Source organism: Schistocerca cancellata, chromosome 6 (assembly GCF_023864275.1).
Source record: "Schistocerca cancellata isolate TAMUIC-IGC-003103 chromosome 6, iqSchCanc2.1, whole genome shotgun sequence".
NCBI classification, from domain to species: Eukaryota; Metazoa; Arthropoda; class Insecta; order Orthoptera; family Acrididae; genus Schistocerca; species Schistocerca cancellata.
Genome location: NC_064631.1, coordinates 724,406,979 through 724,430,928, shown reverse-complemented (window position 1 = coordinate 724,430,928; position 23,950 = coordinate 724,406,979).

Genomic DNA, 23,950 nt, shown 5'->3' with positions numbered 1-23,950 from the left:
AACCATCGCGGAACGGAAACGGTTCCGGACACGGGTTTGTTTTCAGAATATTATACACTCAGTCCCCTCTTCAAGTCCTAGAAATTTTTAACGGGAATTTCCGAACATCCTGTATATGGCCATCACTGATATTAATACCCGTATTTTCATTTCTCGATAGAAATTGATTTATATCATTTACGTTTATCAGTTTAATGGGGTGTGATTATGATACGTACCACTTTTGACAAAAACGGTCGCGTATCATCGACAATATTAAAATAAGAGAAATCCTGGTTTATATACAACATTGTAGGCTGCATTGCTTCCAATGTACCTTTTACAAATTGAAAGGGTTGGGTTGGAAAATGGATATGAAACAATACGTACCCTTTACCATACACCTTACGGAGACTTCCGGTGTAGAGATGCAGTTGTAGGCTTCTAACGTATCACTTCCTGGCTGTGTCCTTGGCTACTGAGAACTCCAAAAGGCCGTTTTCGGTATCTGGGGAGAGTAGGTTTCTGTCCAGCCTGGGTATGTTCGGCCAGTCTTTCTGTAATCCCTACCCGCATCTCGTGGTCGTGCGGTAGCGTTCTCGCTTCCCACGCCCGGGTTCCCGGGTTCGATTCCCGGCGGTGTCAGGGATTTTCTCTGCCTCGTGATGGCTGGGTGTTGTGTGCTGTCCTTAGGTTAGTTTGGTTTAAGTAGTTCTAAGTTCTAGGGACTTATGACCACGGCAGTTGAGTCCCATAGTGCTCAGAGCCATTTGAACCATTTTTTCTGTAATCCCTCTTAAGTTTTTTGTAGTCTGGGCCTACTACGTTGATTTCAAAGGCGAGTAATTTTCCTGGAGTGGTTACCCTCTTCCAGCACCTGCTAGAAATAAACTTCTATGAAGCCCCTGTCGGGCAACAGCCCTTGGTCAATGAATGCTGTTAGCGGTAGTAGGAAACTGTCAATGGAAATTCCTGGCTTCTGTTCCTGACGTTCATTGGCTGAAGGATCGAACATGAAAAACTATTTCGTGGAGCTGCTTGGAACTCTCTAAGGCTACAGAGAATCAGCTGACTGTTACCGTTAGGTGTGTGCGCGTATGTGTGTGTGTCAGGAGAGAGAGATAGGGGGGGGGGGGGGGAGGACGAACCGCGTGGCACCATGGGTGGAGATTGTGGATTAAACTGGTTATCATTTAGGAAGTCGGGAGCTGTTGATACTTCGATATCAAAGAAGTTACTGTGGCAGTACGGAAACCCAACAAAACGCTCTAGAGTAAGTCCCCGTGTCTTTCTTTTCTTCTGCCCTAGCCCCGCACTGGTGCAGGGTCGCGGATTTCTCATGGTTAGATTAAGAGATGGTCGTTGCCCTTCCCGTCACCATCACGTTACCGTCTCGCCCCCCCCCCCCCCCTCTTTCCCCCCGTGACAGAATATGTATATCCCCAATTGTCTGCATGTAGTGCTATTCATGTGAAGGTGAGCGAAAGTTTTCTAAATGTTTTTGCGAATTGTGCAACTGTGGCGGATTTTGGGTGCCAGTCCGGCATTCGCCTAGTGGGATGTGGGAAATAGTCTGAAAACCACATCCAGGCTGGCCGGAATGCCGATTCCGGTGCTTAATCCGCCGAACATATTCGATCCAGGGCCAATGCACCAAACCGTCCCGGAAGCGGCTCTTCAACAAGAGAGGAAGTGCCATACGTAGCCTGGAGAAGGTGTTGGATAAAAGTGAAAGGCTAGATGATGTTTAGTTGAAGCCAATAAATTCCATACGTTTTGTGGTAGCTTGAAATGTGGTGTTCTTGTGCGTATTTTGACCAATCGACGTTGACACGTATTCCCGTTTTGTTGTCGAGGAGATTTTGGCGCAAGTTACTAGGAGCCAGCCGGAGGTGGTTTATGAACTGTTAGCGGTACACGTATTACAGTCCGGTGGTAGGATCTAAGAATATTTCTGAAAGTAGTTAGATTACTACGGGGCTTTTATTACTGACTTTGGTGCAGTTACAACTTCAGCCCTGTCACCGGGTCAAAGCCAGGCTGACGGCCTACACAGGATGACTCAGCTGCCCCTACCGATGTCATTTTATGCAACCCGCAATGTCGAGAGTTTCATATTCCTCGCTCGCTCCGCGCAAACTATTAGACCTACAGTAAAAATGAGGAGGTTCTTTTTCTGTAGGAAATTTAATGTAGTTAGGTTTTGTACAGGGATACGTTTTCGACAGAGGCCACGGTTTTCGAGTTATTCAAGAAAATTACAAAACCGACCTTCAAACGCATCTCCACCCCCACACTCATCCCTCACTAGTCAAGACTTCTAATATGTTATTCGTGGAACTAACTCGTACCATTGTATACAAGTTCCCGACTACGCGAACTATTCCCAGTGTTCAACCTTTTATGGTCTCTATTGATGGGGTTATTACGCTACCAGCATAATCGGCTATATCGTTAACATAATTAATTTAAATGTGCCTGTGAGGATAAGGATAAAAACGACTCCTGTAAACGTTACGCTAAAACTAATTACGTTGACGTTCCATCCAAAGCTAATCCATAAAAGCCCAGTAGTTTCGTACTCGCAAGTTAAAATTCACAAAACTGTTAGGAAAAATTTGCACAAACGCCAATTTTACAAATTGTAGGTGTTCGACTAAGCGGGTGGCGTAACAAGGGTAGTCAGTGAACACCAGTAAAGGTCGAATATCGGGGATAGACTTGGCAGAAAATCCTAAGAAATTTTTGTCTTATGTCAAAGCGGTAGGTGGATCAAAACAAAATGTGCAGACACTCTGTGACCAAAATGGTACTGAAACAGAGGATGACAGACTAAAGGCCGAAATACTAAATGTCTTTTTCCAAAGCTGTTTCACAGAGGAAGACTGCACTGTAGTTCCTTCTCTAGATTGTCGCACAGATGACAAAATGGTAGATATCGAAATAGACGACAGAGGGATAGAGAAACAATTAAAATCGCTCAAAAGAGGAAAGGCCGATGGACCTAACGGGATACCAGTTCGATTTTACACAGAGTACGCGAAGGAACTTGCCCCCCTTCTTGCAGCGGTGTACCGTAGGTCTCTAGAAGAGCGTAGCGTTCCAAAGGATTGGAAAAGGGCACAGGTCATCCCCGTTTTCAAGAAGGGACGTCGAACAGATATGCAGAACTACAGACCTATATCTCTAACGTCGATCAGTTGTAGAATTTGGAACACGTATTATGTCCGAGTATAATGACTTTTCTGGAGACTAGAAATCTACTCTGTAGGAATCAGCATGGGTTTCGAAAAAGACGGTCGTGTGAAAACCAGCTGGCGCTATTCGTCCACGAGACTTAGAGGGCCATAGACACGGGTTCACAGGTAGATGCCGTGTTTCTTCACTTTCGCAAGGCATTTGATACAGTTCCCCCCAGTCGTTTAATGAACAAAGTAAGAGCATATGGACTATCAGACCAATTGTGTGATTGGATTGAAGAGTTCCTAGATAACAGAACGCAGCATGTCATTCTCAATGGAGAGAAGTCTTCCGAAGTAAGGGTGATTTCAGGTGTGCCGCAGGGGAGTGTCGTAGGACCGTTGCTTTTCACAATATACATAAATGATCTTGTGGATGACAACGGAAGTTAATTGAGGCTTTTTGCGGATGATGCTGTGGTGTATCGAGAGGTTGTAACAATGGAAAATTGTACTGAAATGCAGGAGGATCTGCAGCGAATTGACGCATGGTACAGGGAATGGCAATTGAATCTCAATGTAGACAAGTGTAATGTGCTGCGAATACATAGAAAGAAAGATCCCTTATCATTTAGCTACAAAATAGCAGGTCAGCAACTGGTAGCAGTTAATTCCAAAAATTATCTGGGAGTAGGCATTAGGAGTGATTTAAAATGGAATGACCATATAAAATTAATCGTCGGTAGAGCAGATGCCAGACTGAGATTCATTGGAAGAATCCTAAGGAAATGCAGTCCGAAGACAAAGGAAGTAGGTTACAGTCACTTGTTCGCCCACTGCTTGAATACTGCTCACCAGTGTGGAATCCGTACCAGATAGGGTTGATAGAAGAGATAGAGAAGATCCAACGAAGAACAGCACGCTTCGTTACAGGATCATTTAGTAATCGCGAAACCGTTACGGAGATGATAGATAAACTCCAGTGGTATACTCTGCAAGAGAGACGCTCAGTAGCTCGGTACGGGCTTTTGTTGAAGTTTCGAGAACATACCTTCACCGAGGAGTCAAGCAGTATATTGCTCCCTCCTACGTATATCTCGCGAAGAGACCATGAGGTTAAAATCAGAGAGATTAGAGCCGAGACAGAGGCATACCGACAATCCTTCTTTCCACGAACAATACGAGACTGGAATAGAAGAGAGAACCGATAGAGGTACTCAAGGTACCCCCCGCCACACACCGTCAGGTGGCTTGCGGAGTATGGATGTAGATGTAGTTGAAAATTTGTGTGTAGTGGTAGGAGGGAGCATATTGTAAATCGTGACCGATGGATTCTGACTGTAAAGAGGGGGGGGGGGGGTTGAGTCTGAAGGCTACACGGATATGTAGCGCATACGTTAATGACCAGAAACGGTGCAGTATTGGTGCGTGAATTCAGAGAGGACCTGCGTCTAAATGAAGCCCAAAGCGTGCCTGCTGCTTTCGTGCTCTCGCTAAGCGTGGCGCAGGGAGAGGTTTTGGGCCGCCTCCTCGCTGTCTTGCGAGTTTCCGTTCGGCCGGTCGATTCTGAGGCGAGCGCGAGACGGTAACTTCGTTTCTGTCAAGAGTTGCCCGACTCGGGAGCGCTGGCTGCCGACTCAAATCAGAGAGCAACTCCGCAACTCCGCTGCCGCACTATTTGTTCTCGCGCAACTAACTTCCGCGCAACTTCGATCGCTCTTCTGCTAACCGTCCCCCTCCCTCTTCCCCCCCCCCTCCGCCCCCGCCGCCGCTAACATCTTCCGTGGGAGTCCTTATCTCGTTGTAAACAAAAGGATCCCAGAGGATCATTTTCCTCACCATTAATACAGGCTGTCGTCCGCCAAAAGTTTTCAGTTTTTTCAGCGTTATTTAGCTGCTGGTGCAGGTGATATGGCGCTATCTTCCTGTGCGATGTTATCTGTCTCAAGTTCTTAATGTCTGCTTTCCTAATATCGTGTTAGGCGGCGTAGTGGTTAAAGGCCGGGATGCGTTTTTAGGGGATTGGGGTTATAATCCCGCTCTGGCTACGATAATTCAGGTTCGCCAAATTACTTATGGCCGTTGCAGTGTCCGTTTCCCAAACAAACCGTGCCAAGTTACTGAAGTGAATTCTCCAACACTACTCAGTCTGCCATCAATGCTATCTTCTATTTTAACATTCCTTTTGCTTATCTTTCGCATCGAACGTAATAAATTATCTGTCCGAGCTTTCTAGTAACCTTTTCTTCAAGCTTTATCTCCAATCCTTTTTCGATTCTCTAAATACCTACTCATGAAAGGCACAAAGTTTCAACCAGTCTGCACTTTTATATGGCAGAATTTTTATGCTCTAAACTTCAAGTCTTCTTCTGCTATATGTCTATTTAATTTACAATATTATTCATACTATGTAACCATATGAAACTTCCTGGCCTATGTAGCCATATGTTCGTGGTATTTCATATTACGGTTTATCCACCGTTCCTGTCTCATGTTCAACATGACCTGGGACTTCCAATACGCGGGGCAAGGTCGAAACATTCCGACGTGCACAGGACTGAGTTAATATAAGTTCATTTTTGATCTGTTCTGTCGTACTTGTTGAACAACAGTGTAAGACAGCTGTCAACTTCATGTGTGGGACATTTTCTTTTTTCCCGCTGTTTTACACTCTTGTGTTGTGTAGGTTCCTCACAGATGGATAAAGCAGAATTCTGCGACGTTATTGTATGTCATTCCTTGTATCTTGTCGCGGTATCACATGTTTGAATGATGCAGTGCTGGCTTTCTTAGCAGACACAACTTGTGCAGACAGGCAGAACACGTAACAGGGGAACGTAGATACTTACGTCACGAGAAAAAACGATTGGTAATCCTGAGAATCGCAACCTAGTGAAGCATAATGGCAGTAATTACAGAAGCCAGAGACACGTGTTTACATCGTAGTCTGGAGTACAGCCGTGAGACAACACAAGACATTTTTTCGAATTCCTTAGTGTAAGAAAATTTACACATGAAGTTGTCCTTTTATGCGAGTATTACATATCTACTCACAGGTATATTTTGAGAGGTTTCAGGCGTTATCAGGCGTAAGTAGACGTGCATGTACTAACCATAAACATAATGTACAGGTTCCTGCATTCTTTCGAGGAATTAATCATTAAGGCATAATTACGAACACTTAAATTTGCTTCTTTTTGGCCCACACTCCCCTCCTTCATTTAAGCGGTATGAATCACATTATAAATAACGTCTTCATAAACTGCATTCGCTGCAATTGGCACGCAAGTCTTAGGTATGTAAAGAACGTAAAATAACTCAGTATTCCACACGAGTATTTCGATCTGAAATATGAAAACAACCAATGCTGTTCCATTGTTTAAAGAGCTTTAATACGTTTGTGTTAATAACTGAAAATCACTGAATCATTTTAATGTGAAGCCCAGCGTCGGAACTCCAAAGTATTTTCCATTAACCGCTTACCAATGAACGTGTAATTAAAAGCAACTAAAGCTTTACACTTACGTAAACACAATCCTCGTCTTGTTTGTTGTTAGTAACTCCGGGGACGGTAACTGCTTCCCCCTCTGCCTTCATCGTCAAGAGTCAGCAGCATTGGGAGGGATGCGAGGTATGCGTGGCCAGCACGCCGCTCCTGTGATCAATAATGTCATCTTCTGAAACCAGAGCCGCTAATTCTTGATCACAAATCTCCGCAGTTGCCTTTTAGAAGCTGAATGGCAGATCTTGTGGTCCTCCCATCAGGTATAAGTTTTATTGCCCATGCTGTGTGGCAAGTTTTTGACACCCATCTTACTAGTCTGCAATTTATTGCCGCGTTATACACATTTACTGAATTTTTGTAAAGGAACTCTACAATGTCCAAAAATACAAAATTTAGTTCCATATTTCTACGTGACGCTCTTCAGTACGGTAGCTATTAATTTTCATAGTGCCAGTGCAATGAGTAATGGATTTACTACGTCGTAAGACTAATCAGAGCAGTATAGGAAGTATCCTAGCATCAAAAATCTGAAAATGTCTCAGAAACGTATATCAAACGAAAGATAGATAGTTATTCCGATCCAGCTTATGAACCGAGTATCAGTAGTCTAGAAAAACAGCATCGTTACGTGTCTTTGTTGACTGAAAGTTGTAGTGTCTCGCTATGGAAAAGAAGCAGCACTCGGATACGGAGTTAAGGGATTACAGTTAGTTGTCGCACTCCAGATTGTCGCCTTCTTCCCAAAACGACGCCAGTCGAGTATGAGCGTGCCCTCTTCAGCAAGGTTATGGTTACTTTGAGGCGTGTATTGCAAATAACGTCGGTAGTGTTTCACCTTCAGTATTTTTGGTATCCACAAGACCTAGAATTATAAGAGATGTCACCGTTATTGATAGAACACGTATATGGTATCCTCTAATAAGAGTGTGATTATTCAAGGCACAGCACAGATTCTCCATACACGTCCATTTTTAATACCGCCAATGAACATAGTCTTTGATTTTGTCATAATTAGCACTTTTGAGGGTGCGAAGCATGAATAAAGCAATCATCAGTTCTCCTTCCGATTTCGAGCCTCAGAGCATCTAGCTACAAACGACCACAAAGAGCGACGAAAATAACGGGAGGTGGTAACAATTTGTATTGTCGTTGCTGTTCTTAGTTCCTCTTTGGTCTCTGTGAATTATGGTTACAAAACTTTGTTAATTTTGTCTTCTCATTTTGTATTCCTCCAGTCTGCATTCAGTGATATAGCCAACGTCTTCTGCAACGTCTCAGCTATCTCTTGATAATTCACGTAAAGCTGAACCGAGGATCATATGCTTGTCATTTTCTAGAACTTGAACACTTTTCGCTTCTTTCTTTCCCGTTTCCAACAGTATCCTCTTCACAAACTGCATTCTGATTTGACAGTAAGTTCACCTTCGTTTGTTTTGAATGTCTTCTGACATATCTTAAACTCTGTCTCTTCGATCTTAATTGTCCCGCTGCCGTTTGGGGTAAGAATCCCACTTCAATACTTCAGTCACTAATTCATGTTGTGATATAACATTATGATATTAATATTATGATACTAATCTTCGTCGTCACTAATGGATAGGTGGCATTGATATTCATATGTTTTGAAGCTTTGAATGGTATCTGTTATTCTGTACGCTCAATATTTTTCGAAACTTCAATTTATTTGATTGTAAGAGCTAGAGCTCAGGATATAAACTGACATTCTGACACGCAAACCTGACTTTTTATGATCTGATACGGTTACCATTTTCAAAATCCAGTTACATAATATTTAGGAAATATATTTTTTAAAATTTAAAACGACACCAATTATTCTAGGACTTCAGTGTATGATCTGGTGTTTGTGAATGTTTGCTGCAAAAGTGCTTTATTTTACGATTAGCGCTAAATTCCTTCAGTATTTTTAGGAACGTATTCTTGCCAAATGAATCTAACAGTCTTTCCGAAATTACAAATCATTTTCCTGTGTTTTAGTAGAGTCTTTATTTTGGTCGAAGTCTTGTGGACTAAGGTCTGTTCTGCACTTCGAGCGTTTTACTATTCTTGCTTGAGATACTTTTATTCTTGATGTTTGTCATATTGAGGAATATTTTGCATGACAGCGGCAGGTGTGATAAATTTGTGTAATTGCTGATATTGTTTTTATCTCTGTCCTAGACGGATGAATAGTTGTAGGTATTTATTAGTTAGATATTCTCTTAGCGTGCCAAGGCTGCTGAAAATATTTCCTGAATTGTACCAGTAATTTGTGCGACGGATAATTTTGAAATGGCTGAAGCTTCCCGACTTATATTCTTATTTTGAACGGGTTCGCATTCTTTCTTATTTCCTGATAAACAGACGATATTCAGTCCGGAAGATGTTTCATAAATTCTAGTAGACGATTTTCTTCAGCTCTAGTTCACAGATGAGCAGTTCTTTGAAGTAATGTCTTGTCCTTAGCGTAAGTTAGTTTAAGTTAGGTTGGTTCAAATGGCTCTGAGCACTATGGGACTCAACATCTTAGGTCATAAGTCCCCTAGAACTTAGAACTACTTAAACCGAACTAACCTAAGGACATCACACACACCCATGCCCGAGGCAGGATTCGAACCTGCGACCGTAGTAGTCCCGCAGTTCCGGACTGCAGCGCCAGAACCGCTAGACCACCGCGGCCGGCAGTTTAAGTTAGATTAAGTAGTGTGTAAGCCTAGGGACCGATGACCTCAGCAGTTTGGTCCCATAGGAACTTTCCACAAATTTAAAAAAAAAATTCCAATAAAATCATGCTCGAAACGTTTTGGACGAACGATGTATAACATAGAAAAAAACGCTAGTCATCGAGGAAAAACTTTTGCGTCGAAGATAATTGCAAGCTTCGAGTATAAACATCACATAATTGTTCGAGATGCCGCAGGTCCGTAATTATTTTGAGCCAGATGTCAGAACGCCAAGCAGTGAAGACACAGTACAGGAATCTATTCAGCTGTGTGCCGTTGGTATTTGACAAACCGCCCTTGTGCTGTGCTTATGGTTTATCCCATATAACTTGACTAGCTTAGCGCTCACAACTTCACTCACGTTGACTGTATGGTATGCAAAGATTTTTTTTTTTTTTTTGTTTCCCTGTAACTGAATTTTTAAGTTGTTCACAACTGTAACATCTTCTAAACTTTGCATCCTATTTAAGGCCATAGAAACGAGGTCTTTTTCGAATTTATTTCTGATGAAAAATCAATTCTGGCAGCTACATTCGGAGGTCTTTGTTAATCCTGCCTTTTGAGTTCTTTTGGCGGTATTTCTGTAGAAAATTTCGACGCGCAAGACACCGAAGTGGCGTCAAATAGAAAGACTTACTCCCGGCGAACGGCCTACCCGACGGGAGTACCTTGTCACACGACATTTACTTTCTTTTTTATAGAAAATTTCATCCCATAACACATTTCTTCAGAAGTTAAATACAAATGTTCGTAGACTTAGTTTTTAAAAATGTTTTAATGTAACGAAATATTTTCATAGAAAATTTCATCTCGAATTTCACCTTCTTAGGAATTGAATTTCCAAAATGTATACAAATTTTCAGAGATTTAGTTTAAAAAATACTTTCGTACTGAAATATTTCAAATGGCTCTGAGCACTATGGGACTCAACTGCTGTGGTCATAAGTCCCCTAGAACTTAGAACTACTTAAACCTAACTAACCTAAGGACAGCACACAACACCCAGCCATCACGAGGCAGAGAAAATCCCTGACCCCGCCGGGAATCGAACCCGGGACCCCGGGCGTGGGAAGCGAGAACGCTACCGCACGACCACGAGATGCGGGCACTGAAATATTTCCATAATATCTTTCATCTACTGCTTTACCGCAAAGGGGCTGAATTTCCAAAAACACTGAAACATATATCTCTTTGTTTCTAATCGAGAATCACAACACAAATTTTATTTAGCTTAAAACTGCTTTCACAATGAAATGTTTACATCGATATTTTCATACATTATTTCACCACGTTATGGGCTGAATTTCCAAAGATACTGACATAGGTATTCTTCTATAACCAACCGTGAAGTCAAATACTAATTATCATAGACGTAACTTCAAAAAGGCTTTATTAGTACTTGAATAATGACTTATTTTCAAAAAATCTTTCACTCGCTATTTGACCCAATTAACGGCTGAGTTTCCAAAAACACTGAATACGTCATTTTTTATTTCTAGCCAAGAATTCACATACAAACTTATACAGATTTGGTTTCGAAAATGCTTTCGTAATGAAATATTTCCATAAAACTGCCATCCCCTACACACCCTCTTAGGGGCTAAATTTCCAAAAACACTGAAACAAGTACGTCTTTATTCCTAACCGGGAAGTCAAGTATCAGTTTTCATAGATGTAGCTTTCAAAAGGCTTTAGTAATTCTTTAATAATCATTTGTTCAAAAAACATTTCGCGAACTATTTCACCCTCATAGCCGTCAAATTTCCAAAAATGCCGAAAGGTGTATTTCTTTATTTCTGACCGAGAAACCAAATACCAATTTTCGTAGTTCCAGCTTCAAAATTGCATTAATACTGACGTATTAAAAAACTGTCGCCCTCTATTCAAACCCCCTTAGGGAAGAAATTTCGAAAAATCATTTCGTAAGCGATGACTACAGCATAAGATCAACGCGCTCTTCAAATTACCAATCTCTCTGCTTAGCGGCCTGGGCTGGACGATGGTGAGTCAGTCAGTCAGCCAGTTAGCTCACTGACGTCTCTCTACGCAGACACCACAATGGACCGCTTTTGAAAAAGCGGAGCGTCTTTGACAGTATCTAGAAGAGATGCCGTCTTCGCCGGCTGACGGAAGAAAAGCCGAAGACCTTGCAACAACTCTTTCCTCCTCTTGTGACTGCTCTGGCGTTCCGCCTTGCAGTCTTTTTTTCAGAATCCTTTCTTCCTGAGTGCAGACTCTTAGTTGTACTAGTTCGTCCTGAAGGGTGTAAATTTCAGGTCCTGCGTGAGACCAGTGAACAAGTTCCAGGAGGCGGTCAGAGACTGTGATAAAGGTTGCCTCCAAGTCTGTGCTACTAAACTACGGTCACCTGACTACCGGATTCTAGTGTATCTAACAGCTTCCAGGGGTAACAAAAGTCTGATATTCAGTGTTTCATATAATTACTGAGTTAATTTAAAAATTTAAAATTCTGTCATAGCCCTCTGCCAGGCACTTAATTGTAATTAAGAGTAATCATGTAGATGTAGATGAGGTCTACTAATTAAAGGGAGATTGCGTAAAAGGGACCAAAATTGCAAAAGAAAAAGAAATTACTGGATCTTCATTTGCTACATGGCATTGAAATATCAGTTCCTGATTAGTCCGTTCAAAGTCCACTCCAAAGTTGCGATGAAAATGATAATTGGGAAAAGCTTGCACAGGGCCACGCCCTATTCTTGTTCCGTATTTCCTCATATTACTCATTCCTGCGGCGTTTTCTTACAGTTCTATGCGGTCACAATACGACAAATGTTTGTACAGTAAATCAGAAAGGCTCTGAAATAGCATCACTGCCACTAGTGTAAGCTTTGTTTTATGGCATTTGTTTACAAGTGGTTGCCGAGAACAAGCGTTTACGAATGTTGTGTGTAGATCTATTACATCAATCTGAAGCATGCCTCGTTCTAGTAAATTGCATAAGAAAGTTAGGAAGTGTCGTTATTCTCGATGTCATAAAGACGACTTGAAAATAGAGCAATAATGTTGAATGAAGACGCCTTTTCGATCAAGAAAACAAATGCTTCAAAAAGGACAATTGAGATATAATCTAGCGTTAAACGAGAATAATGGAATGTAGTCGAATTAAGTCGGCTGATGCTGAGGGAATTAGATTAGGAAATGAGACACTTAAAGTAGTAAAGGAGTTTTGCTATTTGGGGAGCAAAATAACTGATGATGGTCGAAGTAGAGAGGAAATAAAATGTAGACTGGCAATGACAAGGAAAGCGTTTCTGAAGAAGAGAAATTTGTTAACGTCGAGTATAGATTTAAGTGTCAGGAAGTCATTTCTGAAAGTATTTGTATGGAGTGTAGCCATGTATGGAAGCGAAACATGGACGGTAAATAGTTTGGACAAGAAGAGAATAGAAGCTTTCGAAATGTGGTGCTACAGAAGAATGCTGAAGATTAGATGGGTAGATCACATAACTAATGAGGAAGTATTGAATAGGATTGGGGAGAAGAGAAGTTTGTGGCACAACTTGACAAGAAGAAGGGACCGGTTGGTAGGACATGTTCTGAGGCATCAAAGGATCACAAATTTAGCATTGGAGGACAGCGTGGAGGGTAAAAATCTTAGAGGGAGACCAAGAGATGAATACACTAAGCAGATTCAGAAGGATGTAGGTTGCAGTAAGTACTGGGAGATGAAGAAGCTTGCAGAGGATAGAGTAGCATGGAGAGCTGCAGCAAACCAGTCTCAGGACTGAAGACAACAACAACAACAACAAAGGTGTAACGCAATAAGTCAAGTATTGAAAGTGGAAATTGTGTTTGGGCGTATTGAGACAGTGAAGCTCAAAGCGAGCATTTTACCCAGACCACGGTTTGAGACTGGAAGCATAAACTTTAAACATAATTTCAGACCTTTCCTAAACTTTTCCACGCTTACAGCCACACAAAATAACCGAAAGAAAACAGTTAATCGCTTACTAAACGTTATGTACTGTGCATTAAAGCGGGGACCTAGAAACGGCGGAGAGGCTTCGTCCCGCCGTAGCCCTCAGTGGTTCACCACCCCACAACAGGCCACTGCAGTCCACCCACCCCACCACCGCCCCACACCGAAACCAGGGTTACTGTGCGTTCGGCCGCCAGTGGACCCTCCCACCCACCCACCCCCTCGGGAACGTCAGATACCAATCGAGTATAACCTCAGATGTTTCTGTGGTAGAGTAATTAAGGTTCATGCGTACGTGAAGACAGTGTTTGCGCAGCAATCCCCGACATAGTGTAACTGAGGCGGAATAAAGGAAACTAGCCCGCATTTGCCGACGCAGATGGAAAACCGCCTTAAAAACCATCTACAGGTTAGCACACCGGACCTCGACACAAAACCGCCGGGCGGATTCGTGCCGGGGACCGGCACGCCTTCCCGCCCGGAAAGCAGTGCGTTAGACCGCACGGCTAGCCGGGCAGGTTTTACTAAACGTTAGTTGCCTATGCGGTAAAAATTTGGACTTTACGTCTCCAACTATAAAAATTTCTCTTGCTTAGTGTCAAGTATTTAACACATTAACTCATCTGTAAATCAATCAGACGTCCGAACCTGTTTTAGACATGGGAGTTCGGTTCTTTAAAGAATCGGACATGGCAGCTGAGTCGCGGGGGCTACTGGAGTAAATTTGTGCGGTTAGTTCACGACACACAGAATGTGTTAGGCTCTCATGTTGCTTCCGTCGAAATAGTGCGTCCAAAAAAGCATTCCAGTGCACTTAAATACGTTTTATAATCCTACCTGAAGTACGAGGTGCATTCAAGTTCTAAGGCCTCCGATTTTTTTTCTAATTGACTACTCACGCGAAATCGATGACACTGGCATTACTTCTCGACGTAATCAGCCTGCAGACGTACACATTTTTCACAAGGCTGACGCCATGATTCTATGGCAGCGGCGAAGGCTTCTTTAGGAGTATGTTTTGACCACTGGAAAATCCCTGAGGCAATAGCAGCACGGCTGGTGAATGTGCGGCCATGGAGAGTGTCTTTCATTGTTGGAAAAAGCCAAAAGTCACTAGGAGCCAGGTCAGGTGAGTAGGGAAGATGATGAATCACTTCAAAGTTGTTATCATGAAGAAACTGTTGCGTAAAGTGAGCTCGATGTGCGGGTGCGTTGTCTTGGTGAAACAGCACACGCGCAGCCCTTCCCGGACGTTTTTGTTGCAGTGCAGGAAGGAATTTGTTCTTCAAAACATTTTCGTAGGATCACCTGTTACCGTAGTGCCCTTTGGAATGCAATGGGTAAGGATTACGCCCTCGCTGTCCCAGAACATGGACACCATCATTTTTTCAGCACTGGAGATTACCCGAAATTTTTTTGGTGGCGGTGAATCTGTGTGCTTCCATTGAGTTGAATGGCGCTTTGTTTCTGGATTGAAAAATGGCATCCACGTCTCATCCATTGTCACAACCGACGAAAAGAAAGTCCCATTCATGCTGTCGTTGCGCGTCAACATCGCTTGGCAACATGCCACACGGGCAGCCCTGTGGTCGTCCGTCAGCATTCGTGGCACCCACCTGGATGACACTTTTCGCATTTTCAGGTCGTCATGCAGGATTGTGTGCACAGACCCCACAGAAATGCCAACTCTGGAGGCGATCTGTTCAACAGTCATTCGGTGATCCCCCATAACAATTCTGTCCACTTTCTCGATCATGTCGTCAGACCGGCTTGTGCGAGCGCGAGGTTGTTTCGGTTTGTTGTCACACGATGTTCTGCCTTCATTAAACTGTCGCACCCACGAACGCACTTTCGATACATTTATAACTCCATCACCACATGTCTCCTTCAACTGTCGATGAATTTAAATTGGTTTCACACCACGCAAATTCTGAAAACGAATGATTGCACGCTGTTCAAGTAAGGAAAACGTCGCCATTTTAAGTATTTAAAACAGTTCTCATTCTCGCCGCTGCCGGTAAAATTCCATCTGCCGTACGGTGCTGCCATCTCTGGGACATATTGACAATGAATGCGGCCTCATTTTAAAACAATGCGCATGTTTCTATCTCATTCCAGTCCGGAGAAAAAAAATCGGAGGCCTTAGAACTTGAATGCACCTCGTATTAATTTTAGGTACGAAAGAAACTATATCGCTTGTTAAACGGCTGCTGGGTGATGGGAGAAGGGCGACAAGTTGGAAAACTTGTTTTATTAATCTGTATTTAAAAAGATGTTGCATGTTGCAACTGGCAAAGAACACCGTATTTCCGGGAATGGAGACCCCGGAAGACTGATGCGGAGGCGGAGAATGATGCTCTGACAAGAAAGCATCACCAACTCTGCCTCAAATTTCAAGGAGAAAAAAGGCACTCTTTCGCTTACAAGAAATTATTCTGCGTTGAAACCTTCCAAAAGCGCAGTTTTTAAACATTTGCGCGTATCTGTTGTTTACCATTCGTTCCGTTCCATCGCAGCCGCCTAATGCCCGCGTGCGATGCACTGTACAGTGGAGTGGCACCCAGAACCCCTCCATTGGCGGAATGTTGATGGCGATGGAAGAGGGGGAGCAGGGTGTCACGGCTGCCAACCGTCTTTTAAAACCTCGTTCGAGAACACATGCTATCGCACTCGAAAAATAGGTAAGTAATACCGATACTTCATAACCGACATCACGCACATATACGTTCAGTATTGTTTTAACCGTACTCTCATACTGATAATCTCCAGCAGTTTATAGACTGGTGTGCAAAACCTGAGGACCAAAGAAACTTTCGCGTGTTTTCTCAGGGACAAGCATCATAGCACGACGCAACGTGGGCAGAGCTCCTACAGTATTGAGCGTAACACAACTGAAAGAAATACGCAATGAGACGAACAGAAATGTTATTTTTATTCTAAGGCAACAATTACACTGAAGTCGAGGCCATTTATGATGGTCTTCCAGACATTACAAAAGGTGAAAAACAGTTCTTAACAGGATATGTTATATGTGCTGCAGTATGTCTCCCCAACACAGCTCACATCTGCTCGACGGGATTTAAGTGGGGCAGGCTACCCCACTTCCGTATACCCTCCTCCACCTGCGTTGTTCGATGTGGTTGCGCAGTTTTATCCATAAAAATGAATTTAGGGCCCAAAGCACCCCTCAAAAGACGCAAATGAGGAAGGAAAACAGTGACACAATAACGCTGACCGGTGACTGTACTATGTTCGAAGATTTGTAGGTCAGTACTCCCAAGCGACATTATGCCTCCCCACACCATAAATTCTTCCACCTCTAAAACGATCATGTTAGACACGATTCTGGACGTATCGTCATATGCATAGGAGTACGGTGCAGAGCAGGCATTGCATCCATGGCGATCACTTATCCTGTTAAGAACCATACCCCACTTCTTTTAATGCCCAGGGGATCATCAAAAGTCGCTTAGACTTCAGTGTAACTGTTACCTTTGAATAATAGTGTCATTTTTGTTTCTCTCATTGCGTATTTCTTTCTGATAAGTACAAAACTGTAGCAGTTCTGTCTTTGTATGGTCCAAGTTTCATCGAACTGTGTTACTTGGCATTGACACATTATGCGAAAGTTACGTTGGTGTTTAAAGTTGTGCTCACCAGTGTATGTGTACATGCTGTTGTTGTGGTCTTCAGTCCAGAGACTGGTTTGATGCAGCTCGCCATGCTACTCTGTCCTGTGCAAGCTTCTTCATCTTCTGCAACCTATATCCTTTTGAATCTGCTTAGTGTATTCATCTCTTGGTCTCCCTCTGCGATTTTTGCCCTCCGCGCTTCCCTCCAGTACTAAATTGATGATCCCTTGATGGCTCAGAACGTGTCCTACCAACCGATCCATTCTTCCAGTCAAGTTGTGCCACAAATTGCTCTTCTCCCCACCTGTATTCAGTACTTCCTCATTAGTTACGCGATCTTCCAATCTAATCTTCAGCATTCTTCCGTAGCACCACATTTCGAAAGCTTCTATTCTCTCCTTGTCTATTCTATTTATCTGTTCTTCTATTTGTCGTCCATATTTCACTTCCATACATGGCTATGATCCATACAAATACTTTCAGAAAAAACTTCCTGGCGCTTAAATCTATACTCGATATTAACAAATTTCTCTTCTTCAGAAACGCTTTCCATGCCATTGCCAGACTAATATGTACATATATACCTATTGTAAACAGAAAATCATTGACTTCATTTCATAACAACTCTTGGTTAGGTTTATTAATTTTTATTTTAGGTTTATATATCTGTATTATACTTATAAACCTCAAAATAAAAATTAATAAAGCCAACCAAAAGTTATTATGAAATGAACTCAATGATTTTCGGTTTACAATTTCATGATGCCAAACACGTTGAAGAATAACACAACTCCTGGAAGTGTACTTTATTTGTACAGTGTCAAATTTTACAAAACAAAGAAAATAACACGCAACAACGATGATTAATTAAATAGCGCTGCAGTGCTTCTTTAATGACAAACTCATTCATTTCAATAATTGACAATACATTTGTGCGACGCTACATAAAAGGGCTCAGATCTCTGTCACCAGCTGCATGTTACAAACAGCGCACATTGAGACAATGAACAATTCACTATCTCTTGCTGGTCCACCAATATTAGGAACGCGAACCTCTTACACTGCTGTCCTGTGCTTCGTGCTCGGGAATTAGGGTGCTGCAGTCGGGCGGAGCGAGTGTCAAACATCGAGTGCGTGCAAATTTTTACAAGCTGTGCTTTCAGAAAACCATGGGGCAAATTTTCGCTTGGAATCGTTTTATGGAGCTGATATCTTGTAAGCGTGGTTTTTTTTCTCCTTACGATGAGTTGGTGACTTTTTCTTGTAAGAACAAGACGCAGTACACCCAACTGTTGTTTCCTCGAGAATTGTGTCAAATATCGCAATGTAACATCGTCAGTGTTTGTGTTGTATCCATTTTGACTGGCGTATTTATCGTTGCTTTTATGATTAATTAGTCAAGCTGCTATAAAAGTCAGTTCTATGGCGCGCAGTATCATTAATATTATTGCTGGAATACATTATGTTTCTGATTCAGTGATCAATGGTTAATTTCAAAGACTGAGCTGCTATGAAAGCTAACCCGTCTTGTTTTCTGCCATTTCGCGCATTTTTAAATCCTCGAATGAAACTACGACAGTGATTTTGGAACTTCTATTTCGATGCAGTTGTTTTGTTAGCGGCATCGGAGGTGTCTCTTAAAAATTTTTGATAGACTCAGATGCCAATCTGGAGTTGCGGTCATGATTTTTGTACTGGTTAACATAGTTTCCACAGAGGATTCTTAATAAAGCCCCTAAATTAAACGGATCACCCGAGCCAAATATGACAACAAACTTAAGTTTATTCTGAAGTGTAGCGCTTGGAATTCTAAACAAGCTAATTAGAGTCAGACAGACGCCTCCTTAAAGGTTTTTTTTATTTTTATTTTTGGAAGGGAATCTTCACAAACAGCAGATATTAATTCTTCTTCCATAAAAAAAACTTATTAATTCCAGGATTGGACTTTAGATGCTCCAATAACTCCATCAATTCGTCCTCACTATGAGGGTATAGTATGAATGCGTCAACGTATCGCCGTAACACCTTCGGCTCCAAACAGTAGCATTAAGTGCTTTCTATTCTGAATCCTACATAAAAACGTTCGCCATAACGAATGAAAGTGGGTTAGGATTCCCGGTGTTTTTTTTATATTTATCTTCTATTTCTTTCAGCTGATCTGTGCCGCTCGGGATAGCCGTGCGGTCTTGGGTGTCTTGTCACGGTTCGCGCGGCTCCTCCAGTCGGAGGTTCGAGTCCCCCCTCGGGCATGTGTGTGTGTGTGTGTCGTCCTTAGCATAAATAAGTTTAAGTTAGAATAAGTAGTGCATAAGCCTAGGGATCGATGACCTCAGCAGTTTGGTCCCATAGACCTTACCACAAATTTCCAATTTTCAGCTGATCTGTGCAGAAGCGTTATAGGAATATTGTTTACATACCGTCCACATATTCCTTTAGAATCTTCAATACTGTTCTTTCGTTGTATCTGAGTTGGTGCTGGCTTCTGAGAGTACTGCTTACTTCCAGAAGCCAGCAACAACTCAAACACAACGAAAGAACAGTATTTAAGATTGTTAGGGTGTGCTGACGTCGCAAGCCGAAGATGAACAGACAGAGAAAATATATGAGGATACTGAGCGAGTGATTCAGCATGTAAAGGGAAATGAAAATCTAATTGGAACGCAGTCGTAGAGGAAGGAGTCGAAGAAAGAGTTACGGAAGAATATGGGCGTGGTAGTACTACTGAGAGAGGAGAAAGACTAGTTGAGCTCTGCAACAAATTTCAGCTAGTAACAGCGAATAATCTGGTCACGATTCACAGGAGTAGGAGGTATATATATATATATATATATATATATATATATATATATATATACATACAAGCCCAGAAGATACGGGAATATTCCAGTTAGACTACGTTATTATCAGGCAGAGGTTCCGAAATCACATACTGTATGGTAAGACGTACCCAGGAGCAGATGTAGACGCAGATCACAATTTTGTAAAGATGACGAGTAGGCTGAAGCTTAAGAGTCTAGTCAGCAAGCATCGACGGGCAAAGAAGTGGGACACGGAAGGACGAAGGAGTGAAGAGATACGCTTGAACTTTCCTGAGGCTGTAGACACTGCCATTACGAATAGCTCAGTAGGCAGTTCAGCTGAAGAGGAATCGACATCTCTAACAAGGGCAATCACAAAAGGTGGACAGGGAAACATAGGTCAAAGGAAGGTAACTGCGAACGAACTATGGGTAACAGGAGAAATACTCCAATTGATCGACGAAAGAAGGAAGCACAAGAATGTTCAGGGAAAATCGCGAACACGGCAATAAAAGTCACATAGGAATGAAGTAAACATGAAGTGCAAGGAAGCAAAGGTGAAATGTTTGCAAGAAAAATGTCAAGAAATCGAAAAAGAAATGATTGTCGGAAGAGCTGCTCAGCATACACAAATGTCAAAACAACCTTTGATGAAATTAAAAGCAGGGGCGGTTACATTAAGAGTACAATGGGAATTTCACTGTTAATTGCAGAGGAGAGAACGTATATGTGGAAAGAGTACACTGAAGACGTCTATGAAGGGGAGGAATGCCTAATGACGTAATGGAAGAAGAAACAGGAGTCGACACGGAAGGGATAGGGGATCCAGTATTAGAGTCAGAATTTAAAAGAGCTTTGGAAGGCTTCAGATCAAATAAGGTAGAAAGGATACATAACATCCCATAATTCTTTTAAAATCGTTGGGGAAATGGTAACGAAACGACTACTCACTCTGGTGTGTACAATGTATAAGAGTGGCGGTATACCTTCATACTTTCGGAAAAACATCATCCACACAATACCGAAGATAGCAATAAACAGCAAGTGTGAGAATTATCGCACAATCAGCTCAACAGCTCATGTATCCAGTTGATGTCAAGAATAATATACAGAAGAATTGGAATTAAATCGTGGGTCTGTTAGATGACTATCAGTTTGACTTTAGGAAAGGTAAAGGCACCAGAGAGGCAATTCTGACGTTGCGGCTGATAACGGAAGAAAGACTGAAGAAAAATGAAGACTCATTCATGGGATGTGTGGACCTGGAAAAAAAAAAATGGTGCAAGATCTTCGAAGTTGTGAGAAAAATAAGGGTAAGGTATGCGTAAAGATGGGTAATATATAGTACTAACAAGAGACAAGACGGATTGGAGGAGGACTGGAAGACCAAGAATGAAGTGCTCAGATTAAAAGCGGTGTAAGACAGGGATGTAGTCTTTTGCCCCTACTCTTCAATCTATACATCGAAGAAGCAATGATGGAAATAAATGAAAGGTTCAAGAGCGCGATTAAAGTGTACGGTGAAAAGATGTATATGATACGATTCGCTGAAGACAGTGCTATCTTCAGTGAAAATGAAGAAGAGTTACAGGGTGTGCTGAATGGAATGAACAGTCTATTGAGCACAGAATACGGACTAAGAGTCTATTAGAGAAAGATAAACAGAAGTAGCAGAAATATGAGAACAGCGAGGAACTTAACTTAAGAACTGGGGATCGTGTAATAGACGAAGTTAAGAAATTCTGCTACCCTGGAACCAAAATAATCTATAACGAAAGGAGCAAGGAGGACAGAAGAAGCAGACTAGCTCTGGCGAAATGGATATTGCTGGCCAAGAGAAGTCTACTACTATCACACATACGCCTTAACTTGAGGATGAAATTTCTTAGAATGTACGTTTGGAGCACAACATTGTATGACAGTGAAGTATGGACTGAGGGGAAACGGGAACAGAAGATAATCGAAGCATTTGAGACGTAGTGCTACAGACGAATGTTGAAAATTAGATGGACTGATAAGGTAAGTAATGAGAAGGTTCCATGCAGAATCGGTGAGGAAAGGAGAGACAGGATGACAGGATATGTGTTAAGACTTCATGAAATAATTCTCCTTGTATTAGAGAGAGCTGCAGAGTCTAAAAGCTATAGAGGAAGAAAGAGATTCGAACACATCCAGCATGTAATTGAGGAAGTAAGAAAAGGGTGTGAATGGACGGTAAGTTAACAGTATTCTGACAATGATTCTACACGGATCAGCTGAGAGAAATAGAATGAAAGTATAAGAAAAACACATGAAGTCCTAAACCACTTTCACTGCTCATGGCGAATGTATTTATGTAGAATTCCAAAGAAAAAACACTTAATACTACTCTTTATACATGACTGCTCTTTATATATGAAAATTCTCCTTTTCCTGTTCTCAGGAACAGAAACTCGAGCTGTGATTGTTGAGCTGGGAGTGAGATCAGGTGGTTCTTGTACAGGAAGTTCTACGTTGGTCTCTTCTGTGTCAGCGACGATGACTTCCTATTAATCCAGGTCCCCTGCGGTGCAGGCTCAAACGTGTGCATAAAGAAACTTTACACTGCAATTTCTCAAGTCCTCCAGTCGGATTTCATAGATGCAATACTTTCTAGTGGCTAGCCAGATAGTTATTTCAATTTTTTATGCAGAGTATCTCGACGATTCATCTATTAGTGTTCGACAATCGTCGAAACATTGTGAAGAAAAACGGAATAATCGCTCTGGCTGCACATACGAGAGCATTCCCCTGGACACACGAGAACATTCATTCTTACATTTTCGATATGTTCGGCCTTACCCACAACTGCTATTAGTACCATTACGTATACACTTCAGCCAAAGAATGTTCGTGTATTTGTAGTTGTACAGATGCCAAAACCCACACGTGCAGAGCTAATAGTAATAACAGAATTTTGCTTCAAGGACTACAAAGAGATGCTTCTAAAGGGAAATGAGAAATGCAGGATGTAACATGAATCTTTGCTTAGAGCACAAATAAGTCTAGGAACTAGTTGGAATACTGAAAGTAAAATGTTGTCAGTATAGGGCTGCGAACGCAATTTTTGTGCAGACTTTTGTGCTGATACATGCAGGAGTAAAAGGGGATTCCAGCACACAGTGAGGGAATGGTACCTACAGTCGGACAAGGTGGGAGGAGTGGCGATGGGGCTGCAGTTGCTGGTCCAGCCGACACTGTTGGCTAGCCAAGCCTGTGCAGCGGGAAAGCGAGACCCGACACAGCCGCGGGGACTTCCCCGCCAGCCAGCCCTTTGTCGCAGCGCACCTCTGTTACCTGCTGCACTTTCTTTTCGTGTTTGTGTCTCCTCCAGGGAGCTGCTGCTGGGTGTTGAGCAGCAGCCGATGCAGACTTACCATTTTATCCTTTGTGTTCCAGTAAAAGTCCGCTATAACCCAAGTGCGACAACCCCGACACTTATGACCATACTAATACACAGTAGCAAAATATGAAAAGTTAGTACTCCTTAATTGTTCTGGGAGAACTCTGACAGGACGACCATTCTCATAAGAATATTCCAAAAAGCGCAACAAGCGTAGCAGAAGCAATGTTCAATTGGTTCCAAGAAAGGCACGGTTCATGGAGTGCAGGACAGTTTTTTCTTTTCTTTCTTTCTTTTTTAGCAAAGAAACAACGCGCTCGGTGCCGAATAACGGACAGTAACGACAGTACAGCATTTAATTACTTGCAGCACACCGTGCTCACACTTCCACAAATAAATATGAGAGATTTGGATTAGCTTAAAGCGCGAAGCTAGTGATTCCTCACACAGTCTTGTTCAAAAAGATAAGTATGCAGCCATACGAACAGACGAAACAAGCGACAAATGGTGATGTCAATGCATTTAAGCAGAAGCAGAAGTCATTCAATAGTAACAGAATTGCACTATGCAAGGAACTTACGTCTAGGCTCCATGCCTTTGAGGAAATGAATGCTGTTCAGATACTATCTACTGTCTGACAGTTAATTAATATCGTGCTTCACACTCCAATTATTTTACAAGTTACAAACTGCTTGAAGTAAATAGTTTGGTTTCCTTATTTACTCGATTAAAAGGTAGCATCACAAACTAGACATTACGAAAGCAGCATGCGAGAATCACATAGTACATAAAACGCAGATATGAAATTGATTTCAAGGCAGGTGAAATAACAATGA